The sequence below is a fragment of the Panthera tigris genome, chromosome F2 (genome assembly GCF_018350195.1).
Source record: "Panthera tigris isolate Pti1 chromosome F2, P.tigris_Pti1_mat1.1, whole genome shotgun sequence".
Classification (NCBI taxonomy): Eukaryota; Metazoa; Chordata; class Mammalia; order Carnivora; family Felidae; genus Panthera; species Panthera tigris.
In genome coordinates, this window is record NC_056676.1 from 25,896,732 (window position 1) to 25,917,364 (window position 20,633).

The window sequence follows — 20,633 nt, forward strand, 5'->3', positions numbered from 1 at the left end:
CTATGCACCTTTAATAAGGAAAAACAGGGGCAACATTTTCAACTTAATTATTTTCTATATAAGTTAAAGCATATCTGGTCCCCTTAGAAAAAGAATCCAATGGTATAATGTCATGTTATTTGACCAGATTGTTGTGATTTTTCTTGGTGGAGAAAAAAAAAAAAAGAACTACATGTGTGTGTGTGTCTGTTCCTGTGCTTACAACCTCTAAGTTAGTTTACTTGTGTTTAAGACTAAATGCTAAGTATTAAGTATTTCATAAAAACAAGAACTGTTATGTTTGATATGCACTTCAAAAGCCTAAAAGGCCAAAGAAAGCTCTTCCTTAATTATTGAAGAAGTGTCTGTAAAGGAAACATGAGCAAATAGCATTCATGCTTTCATCCCAGTAACCTTTTATTGTCCTTTTCTTCAGATGGCCAAGTCAGTATATTTAATAAAGGCAGCAGAAACCATCAAAGAAGGCAGGGCTCTAATAAATGGTCCTGATTAAAGGCCCTGACAGGGTATGAACTTTGCATAAATTTTCTTATGGTGTCAGGCTAGGATACTGATTGAAAACTCATTAACATAATCACACATTTAGAGGAAATGCTGTAATGTATCAAAAACATTTCCCTTAGTGTAATAATTTTAAGGACATTAAAATGCAAATGATAATAAGGAGCTGCATTTAGTGATGTTCTGAAAGCCTGATTATTCAAATATTTAGTATGAAGTATGGAACTGCGTTCAGTAATACATCTACGTGAATTCAAAAATTTAATCTATGCATGGACTCAAAAGTCTTCTTCAGTCTTACCAACTATTTTTCCACTTCACAGACACACAAAATCCAACAAGAAAATTTGGCTTAAGTGTTGTAGAGAAATACTAAAAAATAATTTTAAACCACTACATTAAAAAAAAAAAATCAATACAGGCTCCCAGGACTGTTTTTCTCTGGTGTCGGAAAAAATACTGAAAAGCAGTTAGCATTTCCGTTTTGGTAGGACTGTGCTTTGAAAAACTGCTGAAGTATTTGCAGTGTCCTCTTCCCTGCTTTTATTAAAATGTGTACAAAGCATCAGAGACTGTCGTAGGCCACAGCAGTGCTATCCCTTAATGCTAATTCTCAACAATAAAAGAAACACCGCCCTCCCCCCACACAAATAGCCATAATTATGTAAAGAATGACTGCTTCAGACTGATGACTTTCAATATGCTCAAGTCTAGCAGACTGGGAGAAGAGGCCAGAAAGGTCAACAGTAATTCATAACTGCTATAAAATTGTGTACCATCCCAGGGCTTCTGCAGGATGCTGACATTATCATGCGTCTTCTGCTGGTTTGTATATGTAAATTTGTGATAGGAAGTGCACTGCTTTTACCGTATCACATGCAGAGCATCAATCAGGCAGTGGAATACATCAGAGTATTTTCATTATGCTTAGTTATTTACTGCATCAAAAGAAATTACCCTGGCAAGCCAAGCGGCCTTCTCTGGGTAGCATGATATGACCAACCAGGTTTCAGCTCAGGAGTCTTGTAAACATTACAGGATTAATCTCGCAATCACAATCATCAATCTTTCCTAGTCCTGCCTGGGTGCAACTGTGGAGATTGGTAACCAGGCCACCATGTGGATTTAAATTTAACCCTGAACATCAAAAACTAGATGTCAGACCTAAGCTGCAGATTGCAAAACACCTGTGTTTTTTCAACTGGGTTTGAAGACAATAGTCGAAAGGGTACAATGGACTCCTTTAAAATCATATTTAATTTGTCACTTTCATTTTTAGTACTTGCCTCAGAAATTAGAAGTTTTTTTTCAAACACTTTTTTTTTTTTTAAACGTCAGCTCTAAGTGGGAAACGAGACCACGTTTAGCCATGTAGACAGTTTGTTCCGTGTGGTAACGTAGGCACTGTAAGACGCTCTGCAGAGCTGTGAGATTCGACCTTGGCCAGAGGTTTGGGGACCCGCCCAAACACCATTGGCACTGGGCCAGCGGAGGTTAAAGCCCTGGGGAGTGATAGAGTTAGCCCCTGTCCAAGAGAGCGTTAAAGGTGTCTTGCTGACTCATAAGATGATACTGGCCTTGATTGCTGAAGCAACTGCTTGCTTACCCGCCTGCCCAGAGAAAAAGACTGTCTCCCCTTTTCTTCCCTACCAACAGGAGGGGGAGAAGAGATGGGTAAGACAGAAGGGCTAAATGAACATTCTATCATGTTAAGTTTAGCGACTGCATGGAACATAGCCTATTCTATTTAGATAATGCAGAAGATAATGTGCATTCATTTTTGAAAGTCAGGTGAAAACCATGATGATAATGATCATTTTTCCATAGTCAAGAAACAATAAATATATAATGAGCAGGTCATGTATAGACTGCCTGGCAGTTTAATTTGAACTGTGACCTTTTATTATTATTTTTTGTCCAAGGCACTTTTTGCTGAACACGTAGCACGGAGTCAATTCTTTTTTTTTTTTTTTTTTTTCTTTCTCTCTCAGTATCTTGCTGGCTCCCATCTTTGAATAAAAGATGGAGCACCTATAAAAATAGGCCTTTCCCTTTCTTCCAATAAAGGTTTTCAAATCTAGTAGTTTATATTCATCCTATATATAAAAAGTAGATATTTCTTCTCCATGCTTTAATCTCCACTTGATTTAATCGGCGCTATAGGTACTTTGCTAGAATTGTATGACTACAGTAAAAAAAAAAAAAAAAAAATTTGCGTCGTCTATTGAGAATTCCATAAGAGCTATTCATCTCCACTCAAGTGATCATTCTAAATGACTTTCTTGATCATATGAAGTTTAGCTTTAAAAAATACTGAAAAAAATTACGAATAAAATTATATTTTCCAAGCAAATTGTATGAAAGTAAAAGAGAAATTCATCTTAAGGAGATGGCAATGACTGACTGAAATTTTAAGTTTCCTTGCCTCTCTGTTTTCTTTCTTGTGTGGTTTTGTTTTGTTTCTTGGTTTGGTTGCTGTTGAGGCTAGTGAGGCTTTTTGTCATTAACATTGTCGCTGCTTTTTGTTGTATACCATCCGGAGGGTGATTGGCCTTCAAATATCTAATATCTTGATGCTGTGTTTATGTTTATAGAATTGTGGCTCCCCAAATTCTCCTTAAGGTTTGGTTTCCTTGGGGGGGGGGTTCCAGGCACAAGTGTATTATGTATCTTCAGCTTTTCACACAACGTGGACTAGCACATGCTTCTGGCTCTTGCAGTTTTATGACCAGATAGAGGTTCTTCTGTCTTGTTCTTTAAGAACATGATGTGTTACATGAAAATGATTGTTTTGAAAAGTCCTTATAATACATCTATGATCAGCTGACCTTGGTCAGAGCAGCAAGGCTGGAAATAGAGTTGGTGGTATATCCATCACCATGGCATAAGTTTGAGCAATTTCTTCGGCTTCTTGCTTGGGTTTTATAATTTGGTGCTGGATTTTAGTCCTGGCTGAAGATTTGAAACAACAGATAAATACTGGATATCCGTGGTGAAGATGTTAGGGTAGTAAAAAGGCTATGCAGCGACTGGTAGGTAAAGAGTAATCCCATCCCCTGAGATAGGAAGGCAGGACGGTGGTTACATTCCTCAGCACAAGCAACCGACAGGGTACATTGTGGACTTCGGGAAGCACGGACCTGATTCTCAAATCTGCTACTTCCCAGGTACATAACCTTAAATACATCATTTGACTCTATTACTCTCAGTGTTAACTATTTAAAATTCATTTACTCAACAAACATAACGACATTCCTATGTACCCCACTAGGTAATAAGCAAGGAGCTGAAGGAACAAAGTTAAAGTTACATGGCCCTAGTCTTCGAATAACGATAACAGCTGACATGTGTGCGAAACACATTTATCCTGGGTAAAAAAAGATGATACTTATCACTAGACAGGTTAAATAAACTAGTGGCAGAGGCAAGACCTGAACACAGATTCACCTGACACTGGACTTCCTGCTCATGATTTTGTGGGGCATCTTGAAGAATTTCAATATTTTACACAATTTTAGTAAGGATCAAATGAGAAAAGTTACGTGACAGTGGTATACACTGTAATGTGCTATAGCGATATTTTTGTCATTATTGTTAGCATGAAAATACCAGAGATTTTTGCTTACACTGCTTTTAACCTTAATAATCCCCTCCCATGGGGCATCTGGGTGGCTCAGTCAGTCAAGCATCCAGCTTCGGCTCAGGTCATGATCTCACGGTTCAGTTCATGAGTTCAAGCCGTGCGTCGAGCTCTGTGCTGACAGCTCAGAGCCTGGAGCGTGCTGTGGGCTTCTGTGTCTCCCTCTCTCTCTGTCCCTCCCCTGCTCACGCTCTGTCTCTGTCTCTCAAGAATAAATAAAAAACATTTAAAAATTAAAAAAAATAATAATTCCCACTACATAATTTGGACTATGCCATTTAAATAGCATCCAAAAACAAAAACAAAAAAAAAAAAAAAAGAAAAAAGAAAGAAAAAATCTACCTATATAAACAGAAACACTATCAGGGATTCCCTATCAGTGCTTCTAAGCCAGTTATACATGACTCCTTAGTGAACATTAAACAAATACAAACCTAAGTAAGACATTTTTCTACATATGAAAATCTCTGGAAAGCACAAGTCTACTGTTTACATTAGACCTGGAACATCCTTAGTAATTCCTTAGGCATTTTAGGTTATCCACCAATTGAGCGGGAATGATGACATTAATCCAGCACCTGCAGACCTTATAAATGTAACATGTTTTTCACTCCACCAGAATCTCTAATTTAATATTGATGCCATTTAACACAGAATTTTTCTCTTACACACAATTTTTATCTCCGACCAGGGCTTTCAAACCAAAACATCTAAGATCCAAAAAACAAAATGAAAACAAATGAACAAAGAAACCCTCCACCCCTCCCCATTACCTACTTTACATCATTCCCTACCATTTGCATTCTTTTGTGCCTTTGATAGAGCCACACGATTTTATGAACAAAGCAATAAAATAGGAATAAAAAAAATTGCCTCCATTGTTAATACCACCCTCCCAAAAACGTATGGTTTAAGTTGAAGAAAGTTTTGTCAAATTTTGGTGCCTCATTTGTTGATCTCTCACATACATTAGTAAATGCATTTACTTAAAGCTCTTTATATGACGAAGGACATTAAATGAAGGAATTTTTAAAGTAGATACCAACAACATAACTACTTAAAAAGAATATAATAAAGCACACAGGTTTTTACTTGCTATTTGATATCCATTGCCACAAGATAAAATTCAATTATGGGGTCTTAGTTAAATGAACTTCCTAAAGATTTAAGGCGAATGGTAGGTAAGCAATTCCATTCTTGGCATACGTCTTTTAGAAATTAAAAGAAAATAATATCATTTTTATTGAAAGAAAAAAATTCTGAGTCTTGAAAAAATTGAGAAGAGTTTAACAGTTGCTAAAAGCATGAAGAAACATCCCAGTTTTTTAAATATTATAATTAGGTTTGCCTCCAAGGAAGTATTTTTAAAGAAATATTTTATTAGAATATTCTATTCCAAGTATATCATTTAAACTTCCATTGCTTCCAAATGTTCCCAAGTATCCAAAATTTTGTCATACAGTGTTAATAGTTATATTAACTATTCTCAGGTAAGTCATGACAAATTTTCTGTCAAGTAAAAAGCATATTACTAAGGCGAAAACTCATTTCAAACAATATTATAATAAATTATATGCAAATATTGAATCAAAATTTTAATTCTTAGCCAGTATAGACATGTGAGATTAGCCATTAGGTGTATCATGTGTAAAAATGTATGATCAGGGGCACCTGGGTGGCTCAGTCGGTTGGGCGTCCGACTTCAGCTCAGGTCATGATCTCACTGTCCATGAGTTCGAGCCCCATGTCGTGCTCTGTGCTGACAGCTCAGAGCCTGGAGCCTGCTTCTGATTCTGTGTCTCCCTCTCTCTGGCCCTCCCCCACTCACACTCTGTCTCACTCTCTCTCTCAAAAATAAATAAACTTTAAAAAAAAAAAAAAAAAATGTATGATCAATAGAGTTTTCTATGACACAAATTGGAAACTTTTTTAACTAAAGAACACGATATTTATAATTGTGTTCCTTGAATTCAGTTTTAATTTCCTTTATTTTTGGAAGCAGTTATTGGAAAATTTGTACAGACTTCTCTCTATGTTCTTTACAGTACCAAATATGTTTAAATACTTACCATGTACCATTTCCAAAAAAGCACCCTGAAATTTTGGATTTGTTTCTAGAAAATAGGATATTAAATAACAATATAACACTGCTATCGTGCTCTTTCTTGCAATGCGGAGTACTTCGGAATTGAAAGATTTTGCTTTATATGCTACTGTTCTCATTTTCAAACACCACGCCAGTATAGACATAACAGAAGTGATGTAATGACAACACTGTCAAAGACTGTATCATTCTCACTTAGTGACAAACACATGCAGACTTACGTTCTCTAACAAACTTGCACAGACATCATTTATAGGTTTATTAAGGACAAATTGGATTATGATGTGGGCTGATAATAATTAATGGCATTTATAAATGAATACATGGGAACTGCTCAATTCATTGGGGGCCCTGGGAGTTTCTGTCAAATTAAAGACCTTCCTGTTCAAGTAACAACCATAAAAAATGCGGTAACATCTTAAAAGAATGACACTGCCCACTCTCTTAGTGTGATGGCCAAAAGAAAACGGTTAAGTACATGCCTTTACAACTTATTTATAATTGTGTACATCCGTTTCTGTGCAAATTCATTACACTGATTACAACAGATACCTGAAAAACAAACACTCTAAACAATGAAATAAGCTTGTAACAGTTTTGCGGATTGTGCGGGTTGTTAGTGCATAGCAAAGACTGATAGATATTCAATTTCGGGATGACTCTAAAATTAAAAATACACACATACGCACCCTCACTCCTCTAATATTGAAAATTAGCTATTAAATATGCATGTATTAGTTTAACATTGTGTCTTTTTAAAGAAAACTGAAATGTTAAGCATGGTGAAACCTATCAGGTAAAATTTATGAAAATTTACAGATTACCTAAAACGTTAGAAGTTAATTATAGCCCGCTTTCCCTGGCATGTCAGCTTGATTAAATTTGGAGTTTGGAGATGAATTGGCCCAAATTCATTAGTGTTCCCTGGGTGCAGATGTTGGTCAAGGTCAAGCAAAGCACGTTGACTGTAATGTTAGAGAGGAGGGGGAAGGGATTCCAAAGAAGGTAGACTCTTAAAAGGTCTGGGGTTGCAGCAAGAAACTTTGATACTTTTTAACTTAATAAATCTTGACAGCCTAATCATGGCTAAGCCTTTGCAGTGTTATTGGTACAGATGGCAAAGCTAGACATATTTAAAGAGATCTCAGCAGCCAGTAGAAGAGAGTACTGAATCCAAATGCAGTGTTGGGCTCTAGGAGAAACTGAAAGAAAGGAGGATAAAAAGCTACAGCATTTCCATCTCCTGACATCTCCAACAGCCTCAGATACAAAATATGATAAGGCTCCTGCTGAGCTAATAAGCCCAACAAATGTCTGTGTCCGTGAAGTAGATGAAGTGGGATCAAGCAGAGGGGGCTGCTGTATGAAAATCAGCCAGCGCCCAGGGTATAATGGCACTAGAGAAAGCTGCAAGGTCAGGCTGATGACAGAGACACCAGTTAAGTAGAGACCCCATCAGTAAGAAAGGTTCGCCTGCTGGATCCAAGACATGACCATTAAAATAAAATGAACTACCTATTTAAAGGAGGGAAGAAAATAAGAAAACGAAGAAAACAAAAACCCTCCAGAAGAATTTCATGTTTTATTTTCATATTTTCCTCGCATACGACTGCTGCATCTTTTATGTACAGGCTACCTACCCAGAGCAGAAACTAGAATATTGGGCTGGGGCTGGAGACTTGAGATGGGACATGTACTTCAAAATGCTGTTAAATTTGTTGGTTCTGTCTGATGATTTTAGTGGGTTCACCACCTTTGCTGAGCATGATTTGTTTAATCAAATGCCGCATCATGATGAACAGAGTCGTGACCACTGCCTCATGAGCCACAAGTTTCCAAGGGGAAAAAGATTACATGATGAAATACAGACTCTTCTTCTCTGCTTGCTTTTAAATAAATAGAGTGACTTATACATTCTTATTGTAAGGGAATATATTTTTCAGTAAAATAAAGCATTGATATCAGTTGAAATTATATGATTCAGACCAGCAAACCTGACACAGGTATCATGAAAAGCAGCCAATGTGCTTGGCTTCTGACAGCATATGCATTCAGGACCTGCCAGTTTTAGCACTGAGAATCCTGTGTCCCACAAACCCTCTTAGTGGTCACTGTACTACCATGACTGAACCAGTTTTCTGAGGCAAAGCTATAGCCAATGGCATGGTGAATCTCACTGGGTCTAGGAGGCAAAGTATGTAGAATGAGGGAGTGATTAGTCATTAGACAGTCAAGCCAAGCTGTATGATTCAGGGCAAGAAACACTCATAGGAGACTAAATCATCCAGATGGGTTGTCACTTTGATCTGATTAGCTTTATCATCCCCAACTCTTCTCGGTGCTTCTTAAAGCCACTACCTAGTGTTTACACACACACACACACACACACACACACACACACACACACAGTGTAGAACAACTAAAACGATATCTATAAACTGTACTTTTTCACTGTTTTTCCTGATGCTTCAATGATCCACATTGACCTAAAAACCAACCCTGGATGTTCCACAGAGTGTCTAATTCTATGGCCCATCGTCCAGCCCAAAAGAAACACATGCTGATTAAAAGAAAATGGCAATGCTTTTCTTCAGGTTTATGGAAACGAAAGCTAGCATATTGAAATAATGCTTAAGAATGTCCCTTTCCAGCTTTAGGAATGGTTTTGCATAATCTTCAGGGGTTTTTTTTTTTTACTTGCGTAATAATTAGACTATGCTTGAAATTTCAAGAGTATGTCAAATTGCTACATTAATTCTTAACAGATCATGTCAATTTCATAATATCTGTGAAGCCTTGTTAAAAAGGTGAAAAACGTTTAAACACCATGTGAGGTGGCTCATTAAACATGTACGAAACCTTTGAAATTCTGACAGCATTACCATGAAATATCAGATTGGGTATACCTCTAGTATTTTTTTAAACCCATCTTTAGTTTTAATTTCATACAAATGCAAATACAATACTAGTGCTACATTTTAGAATCATTTCTTTGGGTATAGTCCTAAAATAGCATGCCATTGGTCTTAGAAATACAAACTTCACGACTCTGAGATAATTACTATGGCAGTGATGAGTGGAAGATGAATTGCCAAGAGTTGGTTTTAACAGTTGTGAAGGTATTTCTCAAGCTATAATTAATATCTCTTAAAACACCTCCCCTAGGGTAAAATATCAAAAGGAGTTAACTATTGCACCCACTTTTTTTTCACTTTAGCTCACTGCTTTAAAGAGTTAAGCATCAATGAAACTGATTTCCAATCACCTAAGAAACATGTTCATTCAGTTCATGTTAATCTTCAAAACTGATGGGTGTCATTCAGAAGAAAGGAATTTCCAATTTCACTTGTTCTTGCTGAAGCCGATCTCAGGATTGCCGAAGAAGGGTCTCCTGTAATAGTGTAACATTGACTTGATGATCTGTCATTTTTCCTCCAGCTGTATGATTCTATGGTTATGAGGTTATCCATGCAGATTGTTCATGAAGGTAATATCTTCTCATAAGAAGAGGCGTAGAGCCCTTAACTTTCCTCGTGACATTTTTATACCTTCCCCCAACTCATTCTGTGCAAAATAATTTTGGTTTGGGGAAAACAAAAGAAATAGTAACTTTTACCTGGAGTAAAGGGTAGATTAGTGCTGACATTGCCACCAGTAGTACTAAGAAAGATAAAGAAAGACTTTAATAATTCAAGTGTTTAATAAGTAGAAAGCACCATGCAGATAGTACTATTAGCTTAGTTCAAAGAGATGTTATGGGTAAAAGTGATAAGCAAAAGCAATAACATTAAGATTTTGTTTGGTACACAGATCAGGGACAAATATATAGTATTTAGAGTGCACTGGAATTACACAGACTTTTCTGATAGAATTTCCAGCTAGAAATCTGTACTCATCTTATAGCTAGTATTGATTGAATGTCTTCTTATTTAAAGAAGATATTTTACCGATGACAATTATAAGTATTATTGGTTTGGGTTTTGTAGATAAACATGGAGTGAAGCACTGAATTTATTTCATTTCAAGACAATATGAACAAGTCATGTAAAGTTCATTATTAGTCTCACCAAGCTTATTAAGTTGAAATCTATAGTCCTAGAAACTGTCTTAAAATTCCTTTCCAGTGTATTTTTCCATTACAAAAGATATGAGGAATATATAATGAAATTCAAGTTTCAGAAAACGCAACAAATCTGGAAAGTATGTATATAACAAAGATATTCCAGGACTTGTACTCTGATGTCAAAAAGAATGGGATCAAATTCTAGCTCTGAAACGTACTGTTGGAGCAAGTTTAAATTTGCTAATCCCCAGATTTCTCATCTAGAAAATCCAAAGGATAACGGTACCTATTTTAGAAAGGTTGTGGAAATAGAAAATCTGTTCGATGTTAAACAGTAAGCTCCTTGAAAGCAAGGGCCATTCAGCTTATAACTTCTTGAATTGAGGTGACACTCGAAACACAAACCGAAGTGAACAATACGAGCTCCTCGAAAAAACATCTTCCTCTCAAAATTAAGTTCTTTTAAATATTGGGTTAATTGTTTCTCCAATTCTTCAAAATTGTTTGCTTTCCCAACTCTCTCATCTTTCTCTAAGGTAGTGATAATTTCCCTGGGGAGATTCAGCCTTTCCATTCTTTCTATTTACTCTAGTCTTCCGTCTTCCCTTTCTCTCTCCTCCTCTTCCTCTTCCTCTACTACCCACCCCCCATCGCAGTAACAGTAATAATAATAGTATTTTTTTAAAGCGTATTGATTGGTCTACTTAATTATGAAGTTTAAGGTTGTGTGTCTTCAGGAATAGCTGAACCAAAGAAGACAAAGATTGTCATCAACCACTTTCTTTCTCTCCTGTGGCCCTGGGTTGTCTCTATTTCTTAGGAGGCCCTCCATGGGTGCTGCTAAATGATCAACAGAGACTTATCACATGCTGTCAGCTGAAGCATCTCTTTTTGCCTCCCTCCTGGCTGATTTCTTCAGCTGTAGCCATTTCTCTCTGTAATCCACCTTTCATACTGATAACATTTATCTCTTGCCAACATTTCTGGATTCATGTGTAGGGTGTGACTATAAAATGATTGTTTTTTAGGTTGCATCTAGCAAAATTATAATTTTCAACTGAAAATGATCAGTATTTAACACCCAAGACATAACCCAAGGATGATGCTGTTTTTAAAAAAGCACATGTGGAACTTGCTTTTGGATTTCCTGCAAGGATTTTTAGCTTGACCAACAAGAAATGTAATCTTACCTTTGATCATCAAACTTCATAGTTTACTCATAAACCTATGACTCAGGTTTGCTCACTCAGCTTCGTAAAACTTCATTCCACATGTTTTTGGCTGTTCTCCAAAATCGCTGAGGCTCCAACACCTATCTCCAGTTTTCTTTGGTAAAATGTATTTTCCAAGGAGGCAATTCCACAACAACAACAAAAAAAAGACTTCTAAATTTAGGGAGGCTCTTAGGACAGATGCAAAGTTTTCCAAGAGAAATATTCTCTAAAGGGCAGTATGTACTCAGATATATAAGTTTTTGGTAAGTTATGTTTAAAAATTGGTCATAAATTTTTACATATTAATATTTTGAATCTAAGTATGTCATACATATGCCTGGGCATGCTTATATATAGATACACATGTACATGGAGGAAAACCTTCTCTGTAAAAGTTAGGAAACATGAACTTCATTGTCACCGATTTTCATTTTATCAATATGTCAGCTAAAAATAGACAGATGACTTTAGCTAAAGGTGCCTATTTCTCCTATGCTTTTTGAATATGGTCAGGCATGAGACCCAGGACTTCACCCGTCACATTCATATTGTGATTTAGGAAACGCTTGTCTTTTCCTGGTCATATAATTTCAGCCTCAAGGAATTCACTCATCATTTCATCATTACTTGTACCTAAACTCCAAGAATACCTAGGGAAGTTTGGCACTCTCATTGAAGGAACAGAAATTATGGGAGTATTTCTGGACATATCATAACCAAGATTTCAGACAGCTTTGCCATAGATTTCCAAATTCATTTTGTTCTGACTTTTCTCCTTAACCCAAATTGTGCAACCCAAATTGTAAAGCAATGTGCTCATTTAACTCTAAACAATAGTTAAAACAAATACTGGCTACTGACAACTCAGTTTTTCCAGTGTTGCAAACGTCACGGGACTCTTTGTCGGGACATAATAACCCCTCACGTTTTTAAATCTTAAGAGACACCAAATATTCCAAATTGTCAGGGTAAGAAGACACACAGAACAAGATCAATTCTACCATGCTCCCAAAGCCCAGTGTAAAACGCAGCATATTTACAAAGTGGCCTCACTAAACTTTTTGAAGTTTTCTCTGTTTTCATTTTGCATGTTTATCAATGTAAGACATGGATATGGCTTAAAAATTCAGTAGTGATAAAAAGCTAGTTACCCATCCTGTACCCCTCCATGCCTAGGATAACTCCTTACTTTCAATGTCTGTTTCAGCCAATTTCTTTTAGAAATTATCTATGAATTTTTAAATAATATGCTAATATCCATGCTTATTGGTTTATCCATTTTTGTCTTTATCCTCTAAAATCCTGTCCTGTCAATATGCCTATTTTTAGTTAGATAAGTAGCCAGGGTTTGCTTTACTGTAATTTTATGAATATTACTCACTTCAGAGCTAAATAGTATACTCTGATTACGTCTGCTTTCTGGGGTAACCTTTTGCTTTTCCTGGAGTAAATAAATGTTTTGCTATTTGCAACCTCTGGCACACTCTGCTTCGTTTTGGAGCTGTGGAAAAATCTCGGGCTTTGAAATTAGTAAACTAGTATTCAGTGGTGGTTGTGCTATTGCTTGTGACCTCTGGTAAGTGACATGGATTTCTGATCCTCAGTAATCACTTCCAGGGGTGGGAGGGGGTGGGGAAGTACAAATCAATAACTTCCGTGAAGAATATCTATGGGGAGTGAAAAGAAATGCCACACGTGTATGCATCTGCCTAGAGTCCCCTTCACCAAATGTAGCCCCTCCTACTTAGATCTTCACACCAAAACCATGAGGTGGGTAACACTGGAATTATTACCATGTTAGAAGAACACTGAGCTCAAGAACACTAAAGGAATAACCCAAAGATGCCAACAGAAAAGAACTCAAACCCAAGCTATTCCAATAACAAATCCGGGGCCCTTGACCCCAAGGCATGTTGAGACTCTGTCCGGCCAAATCAGTATTCAACCTTGGTGGCAAAATGATACAAAATAGCCTACTTCTTAGTTAATTTGGATTAACTGGTGGAGTGATTCGAAATCCTTTTCCTCCATTTTCTCATGCCCTGTACAAGAAGACTGTAACAGAGACAGTCAATGTAAAAAATGTGAAAGATAGGTACAGAAAGTTACATATTATTATATAAAGTCTCCAGGGTGGTATAGGCTGGTATAGGCTGGTTGTCAGTTAGTTTTCTACCATCTTCTATATATTAAAAGCTCCCTTGTGGCCCTGAGCCTGAAGATGTGACCACACTATTACCTTAGCTTTGGCACTCCTCATCTTGTAAATTGTCATAAAACCAATATTCTCAGGTTGGATATCTTGACTTAAGAAATAATTATTACAGGTGCTGGGAATATTAAAAGAACCAATTGCTTATGTCAGATAATAGGCTGTTGGTTTGGCTAGTCTTTTGTTTTTGTTTTTGTTTCTGTCTTTACCTTATTTTCATCAGTAGGAACATCAGAAAAACTTACAGAGCTTTTACAAGCTACTGGAATCTTGTTATGCTGGGCTAAATCTAATCTGCCCCACTCCCTTTTTGAGAAGCCACTGATCTATACAAAACCGAATAACTTTTTCTTGGCCTTTATCATTTTTTTTTCTTCTGTTTCTCTCAAAATTATTTTCATAGCTTCCTTAACCAGCAGTTCTTTTCATGTTATATCCGTGTACAAGTGAAGTTAAGTAAAATTAAGGAACTGACAAAAAGAACAGCTGAAGTTCAAATATGGCACTTTTAATTCTAACACTGATCACTTTAAAACTCTACCACACTCACTTTGTCACAGATATTTGAAAAGATGAAATAAAATAAGTCAAATAGTATCACACAATCAAATACATAGATTAGGAAGAATTCATCACCATATTAAAAACTGTCATTTTGAATGCTAGAATGTTCTCGACTTTGATGCCCATGTAGAGAGTAGACAAAAATGAAAGGACGTTAAACCCTGATTCTTGAATCTCCTTGTCAATACACCTGCCAGATTAATACCTCCAATGATGAGACTTCAGTGTTTTCCAATGAAATATATTTTGCCTTTGGACAACTTTGTGGGAGAGTTTTGGGGTTTTTTTTCTGTTTCTTTTCTTTTTTTTTAATTGTGCTGAAATATTCCTTCCTGTAACATCCTGTCTTTGATCAGTTCTCACTCAGAAACTAGACAGAATGAAACTAGGTTTTTTTTTCCCCACATGACAGCACTTTAAATATTTGAAAACAATGCTCATGTTTCCCCTAAGGTTTTCTCTTTTCCAGTCTAAATGCCCCAATCTCATCAACTATCCCTTTTATGATACATTTTACATTTTCCTCACTATTCTTTTCTTTTGCCCTGGATTCTTTCCCTGTTTGGCACTATCTATTTTAAAGTGTGGCACACAGAATTGAATATAATACTAATGCAAAAGCTTACCCGTATTCCACAGAGCGTAATTATCATCTCCCTTATTCTACTCACTATACCTTCATTAATGCATCCTAAGACCACATGAGCATTCAGAAAGAGAAATCAGAGCACAGTGTTGATCCAACATCCTAACATCCATGTTACCCACCATCCCTACCTCCTGGTCTTCTCATCCTTGACCTCCTCAACCGCAGTGATAATTTTCTTCCTTCCACCTCAGTGACCTGCTGCCATAGATGTTACCATAACTGGGAATTCTAACAGTGTTGAAGACTCAGCACCAAACACTTCATTACTACACATAATCCGACAAATTAACTTTCTGTAAAGGCACTGGTGTCTTTTTTTGAGCTCCCAACCTCTTTACCCTACATCCATTTCACCATCCATAACTGCATCCCTGTCTTTATGACCCTCATTGTCAAATATAGATTTCATACTCTGTGGATTAATGACTCCCTCCAAATAACTTCAACTCTCTCCTGCCTATCCTTCTTCATAATGTTCCCCCAGAAAATCCCAACACCAGAGGACACCTGCCATTTTTGAGGTGCCGATACAGAATAACCAAAGTTGTTTGGAGTAAACCACCCAAGCTGACTAATTTACTGTAGACTCGTTATCAAAACCCTCAACTGGGTGTTCAGTTCTTCCATGCAATCGTGCTGTGTTTCTTTACGAGGTTAGTTTTTAAACTCCTCACAATGACTATTTTGTACCTCATTGTCTTTTCTAAAACCTCACATAAATTCTTCCACCCCTTCAGGCTTAACTATCGACATCATCTCTTACCGTATTATAAAAGACATTTGCTGTTTGCTTTTCCACAAATGTGATCACAAGACTTTCACTTTCTTCTTCGAAATCATTAATAGTGCTCGCTTTCGCAGCACACGTACTAAAATCATTGATGAAATGTTTGAGTTGGAAAAGCCCAAAGAAAGCCCTGTGGAAGGTGGCTGCCAGTTAAAAAAATCGGCTCAATTGTGCCACTGTAGGGTTATGTCTCCCTAGCACGTACATGGGGACTCCTTGAGGTATGTTGTCAGATGTCTCCAGCTGCCCTGTGTACATCACCCTTTGGTTCCCTGGTGGGCTTGACTTGTACTTAATGAACGTGTACTAGATACTACTAGTCACAACTGTCTTTCCTTCTCGAGGGGATCCAATGGTGACAATTTTTTAGTAAGCTTTTGGGAATATCGCCGGGAATTACCATTAAAACAGCCATTCACTTGGAAACCATCATTCTGGTTTTCAAAATTCAAACCCTCAATGGGAAAACTGAAAATAAGCCAGAGATCATTTCACACTATAAATATTTATTTATTTTGCGGAGAGTACAAGCGGGGGGAAGGGCACAGACAGGAGGCAGACCATCCTAAGCGGTCTCTGCACTGACAGTCTGACTGTAGTGAGCCCGATGCGGGGCTCCAACGTGCAAACCTAGACATCATGACCTGAGCGAAGTCTGATGCTCAACCGCCTGAGCCACCCAGGTGCTCCTCACACTATAGTTCAGTGAAACATTCATAGAAAAAGAAGAGATTTTCCAGATCACGTGTTCCATTTCTTGACCTCCTAACAGAGCCTCACAACTACCAGGTAGATGAATGAATGTTCAAGGATAGTTTTGAAAAATTCCACAATCGCCCTTATCAATTCATTTTCATTCTTAATAAATGTCACAGTCAGAAGTTCTACTTTAAAACTCAACTTCCTCGTGATAAGACAAACTGTAAGTCCAATTTTACTTGATTTTTTCCCTTTGTCATAACACGCATACCATGCATAACGTTGCAAAGAGGGCTTAGACAAAGTGAAGTGCAGCTTAAATGTACAGCACCACGATTCCACATAAATAAATATTTATTTTATATTTAAAGGTTATTGCTTTTTATTTTTAATACTTTGTGTCTAGACTAGACAATCCCACTTCATTAGCCTTTTTCTTTAATGCTTTATTTATTTACTTTTGCGAGAGGAGGGAGGGGCAGTGAGAGAGAGGGAGGGAGAGAATCCCAAGCTGGTTCCACACTGTCAGCACAGAGCCGGATGTGGGGCTCGAACTCACCATCCCATGAGATCCTGACCTGAGCAGAAATCGAGTCTGACGCTTAACCCGCTGAGCCACCCAGGCACCCCTAACTTTTCTTCATGAACCTTTACCTCAGATCTGAATTGTACTTCCATCTCTGTCATTCCACCAGGAAACCCTGTTCATTGCAAGGTGGAACTGGGAATAAGTAATTAGAACTTCTAAACATTGAAAAATCCAATTGGTTTTATCATTTCTACAATTCACAAATATTGCAACTCCTTCTAAGTTCTACGACCAAAACAGGGATGTTTGGCTCCCTTTTCCAGCCAAATGGCAATTGAGCTCTATAGACTGAAAGCACTGACCCTCTACAGCTTTCCGTAACCCAGAACTCCCTGAACAGCTCCCGCAGAGCTGTGGGAACAAAGGAGTTTTGCACTCAGCTGCATTCATTATGTTTATAGTCTAATACTTCTTCCGGACTACCTAGATATGACTCTGATAGGCATTATGGAAAGACTTAGACAGATTTGTCAGGTGTCGTGGAAACATTCGCGAAATTACCAATAACTTTAGCGTCAGTGGCAGAAGAAGGAAAAGCACACTGTGGTTTTTAATAATAATGGTTTTCAAAGATTGCATTACATGTATAAAATAATGGAATTGTGTCTACAGGTGCACTCCAGAACTTATGGTTTTATTAGATAAGGTATTATACAAAAGTACATACATATTAACATTTATACACAGAATTGATCACTTACGTTTCTCATGTTCTTCTATAATGTGCATGGACTATGGAACCATATTTTGTAACATTACTTGTTACAGATAATATATTATATATATAATGGAAAATAAAACAGATAATACAACAGAAAATATAGAGAATATAATATATAATATAGATAAAATATAGATAATATAACAGATAATTTATAATAATTACAATAATAAGGAACAGAAATAAGGCAATTTTATTTTTAATAATAATTTGTGAAACCAGGAATTTTCACTTAAGAACTAGGATTCCTGATGAGTAGTTGATGTAAGAAGTGTTTTAAAATTCAGTTTTGGGGTTATTTTGTTTTCGCCTGCCATCATTACAAGTTGTAGAGTAAGAAAAGAAATTACAGACATTGTGCAGTTTTCCCCATATAGCTGTGCTAATGCCTAACCAAGAAAGTGTGATGTTTACTAATTAAATATCTTTTTGAGGCTTTTGGTACTTGGTTGATAAATACATACATAAATGTGTGTGTGCATATGCACACATGTCTGTGTATGTGTGTAGTTTTAATCAGTAGTTTTATGAATAGAAACAGTTGGATGCATTTTATTTTACTTTATTTTACTCTTTTTTAAGTTTCTTTATTCATTTTGAAAGAGGGAGCATGCAGGAGGACAGAGGAAGAGGGAGAGAGAGAAAATCCCAAGCAGGCTCAGCACTGACAATGCTGAGCCTGATGTGGGGCTCAATCTCACGCGCCATGAGATCATGACCTGAACTGAAATCGAGGGTCAATTGGTCCCATGAATAAAACCCACAGCTTTATTTCACCTTGGGGGAGAAAAAAGAGTTGATTGCTTAACCGACTGAGCCACCCAGGTGCCCCTATTTTATTTTTTTAATGTTTATTTATTCATTTTGTGTGTGAGAGAGAGAGTGGAGTGGGGAGAGGGCAGAGAGAAGGGAGAGAGAGAGAGAGAGAGAGAGAGAGAGAGAGAGAGACTTCCAAGCATGCTCCACACTGTCAGTGGGGAGCCCGGCAGAGGGATTGATCCACAAATGGTGAGATCATGGCCTGAGCTGAAATCAAGAGTCAGATACTGAACCGACTGAGTCACCCAAAAACCCCAGTTGGATGCATTTTAGAGACAGAATGTAAGCTAGCAGATTGGTTTCAGAGCTTATGATAATAATACACTTGGGCAGGTTTTATTTAAAATTAATTTTGTATTTTCCTTTTGTTGTACCTATTCTTGAAGTGGATTTGGAAAGAACTCACGAGATTGATTGTTTTCATTGGAATGTGTCAGCCTTAGATCAATGTCAGAATATATCTAGTAAAGTATATCTGATGAAATTCTTCATTAGCAACTAATCATTGGGTTGAAATAATTATTTTTAATAGCATTTCTCAATTAACAGATGTCTAAGAGCAATTCATACCTGTGTTACTCACCCAATAATAAAACACAGCTTCCTAAGTTAAGGTGTAATAGTTAAGGTGTATAGAGTTAAGGTGACATAGATAATATGATAATAATAACCATTGTTCATTGAGCAACTAGTATGTGCCGGCCATTTTGCTAAGGACCTCACAGACATTACTTCTATTTAATCCCTACAACAAACTTGCAACTCAGACACTAATTCCACGTTTTCCAAATGAGGAAATTGAGCCTCTGAGGGCTCTGGTAATGTAACTAAACTGACACAACAGTAAGTTTTAAAGGCAGGATGCAACACAGGTCCGTCGGTAACGTGTGTGTGCTTAACCACCATGCTTTGTGGTTTCTCATTAAATAAAAGTCAAGGGCTCACTCTCCCCATCACCTTTGAAGGCAAGACCATGTGTTATACATCCTTATATCTCTAAGGTCGAGCACAGAGACTGAGCGATAAGAGGTGTTTGTGAGTGTGTGACGAAGTGAACACCCCAACTGCATTAACAACTGAAAATAATGCTACTCTCTGTCTTAGTCCAGAAGGACATGGCTGTGTATCAGTGTGGATGAAGGAAACCTCACTGCTCCTTTTCCTACATTCCCGTCTTGGGTCAGGAAGTGTGTCTTCCAGGGTCTATTAGCACGATTGTCGTGACCTGAGCAGCACTAATCTACATGCACTCCAGCCCTTCCATCCCACGTATGTAATAAAACTTTACAGTGGAAACAGTTGTTTTTCCCCTTGAGAATGTTTGGGTACCAATTTAGTAAATCGGAATAGGAATGATAACTGAACTTAAAAAACAATGGATACCAGACACTTAAGGTTAGAACCCACATCTCTGTGAATCTCAATCAATGTATAAAACTGCCCCTAAAAGTGAAAAGCCTAAAGGAACAAAGTTTTAGATGCAGAAATGTTCTGCTTTAGACTCAGTTAATAAATCTGCCTTCGTTTTTGCAAAATAGAACTTACAGCTTTTACTACAGGTTTGAGGCAACACTGATTATTATTTATACAACACATATATACGCTAATGCAATGATGCATGAAAATTAGCAAAAGCCCATAGTTCAAATCTAAAGGGAAAACAGCTATGGCAAAGCAATTTCTTGTATATGATTTTAACTTAGTTCACTACATACTCAATACTTTGATCTTGATGTTGTACCTAATAATGTTCCACCAGAAAGTAACCAGATACATCATTTTTCTCTTATGTTCATTGAGGGACATCTGTATGCCAGGACATAACCACATCATCTCTAATGTCAATAATTCAGAAAAATAAATGCTGTTAAACTTATTTTACAGAAGAAACTTCAACTTGGTGACATGTTGTTCTTTTAAGAATCACACAGTCAAAATCAGGACTTGTACTCAGGTCTATCTACAAAACTCATCAGTATTTCTTGTTGTTGTTATATAAGAAAGGTCTCATCCTTGTGCAAGTTCCCTTGGACAAAGATAATAGATTCATATATGGTGTTGGGGTAAACCT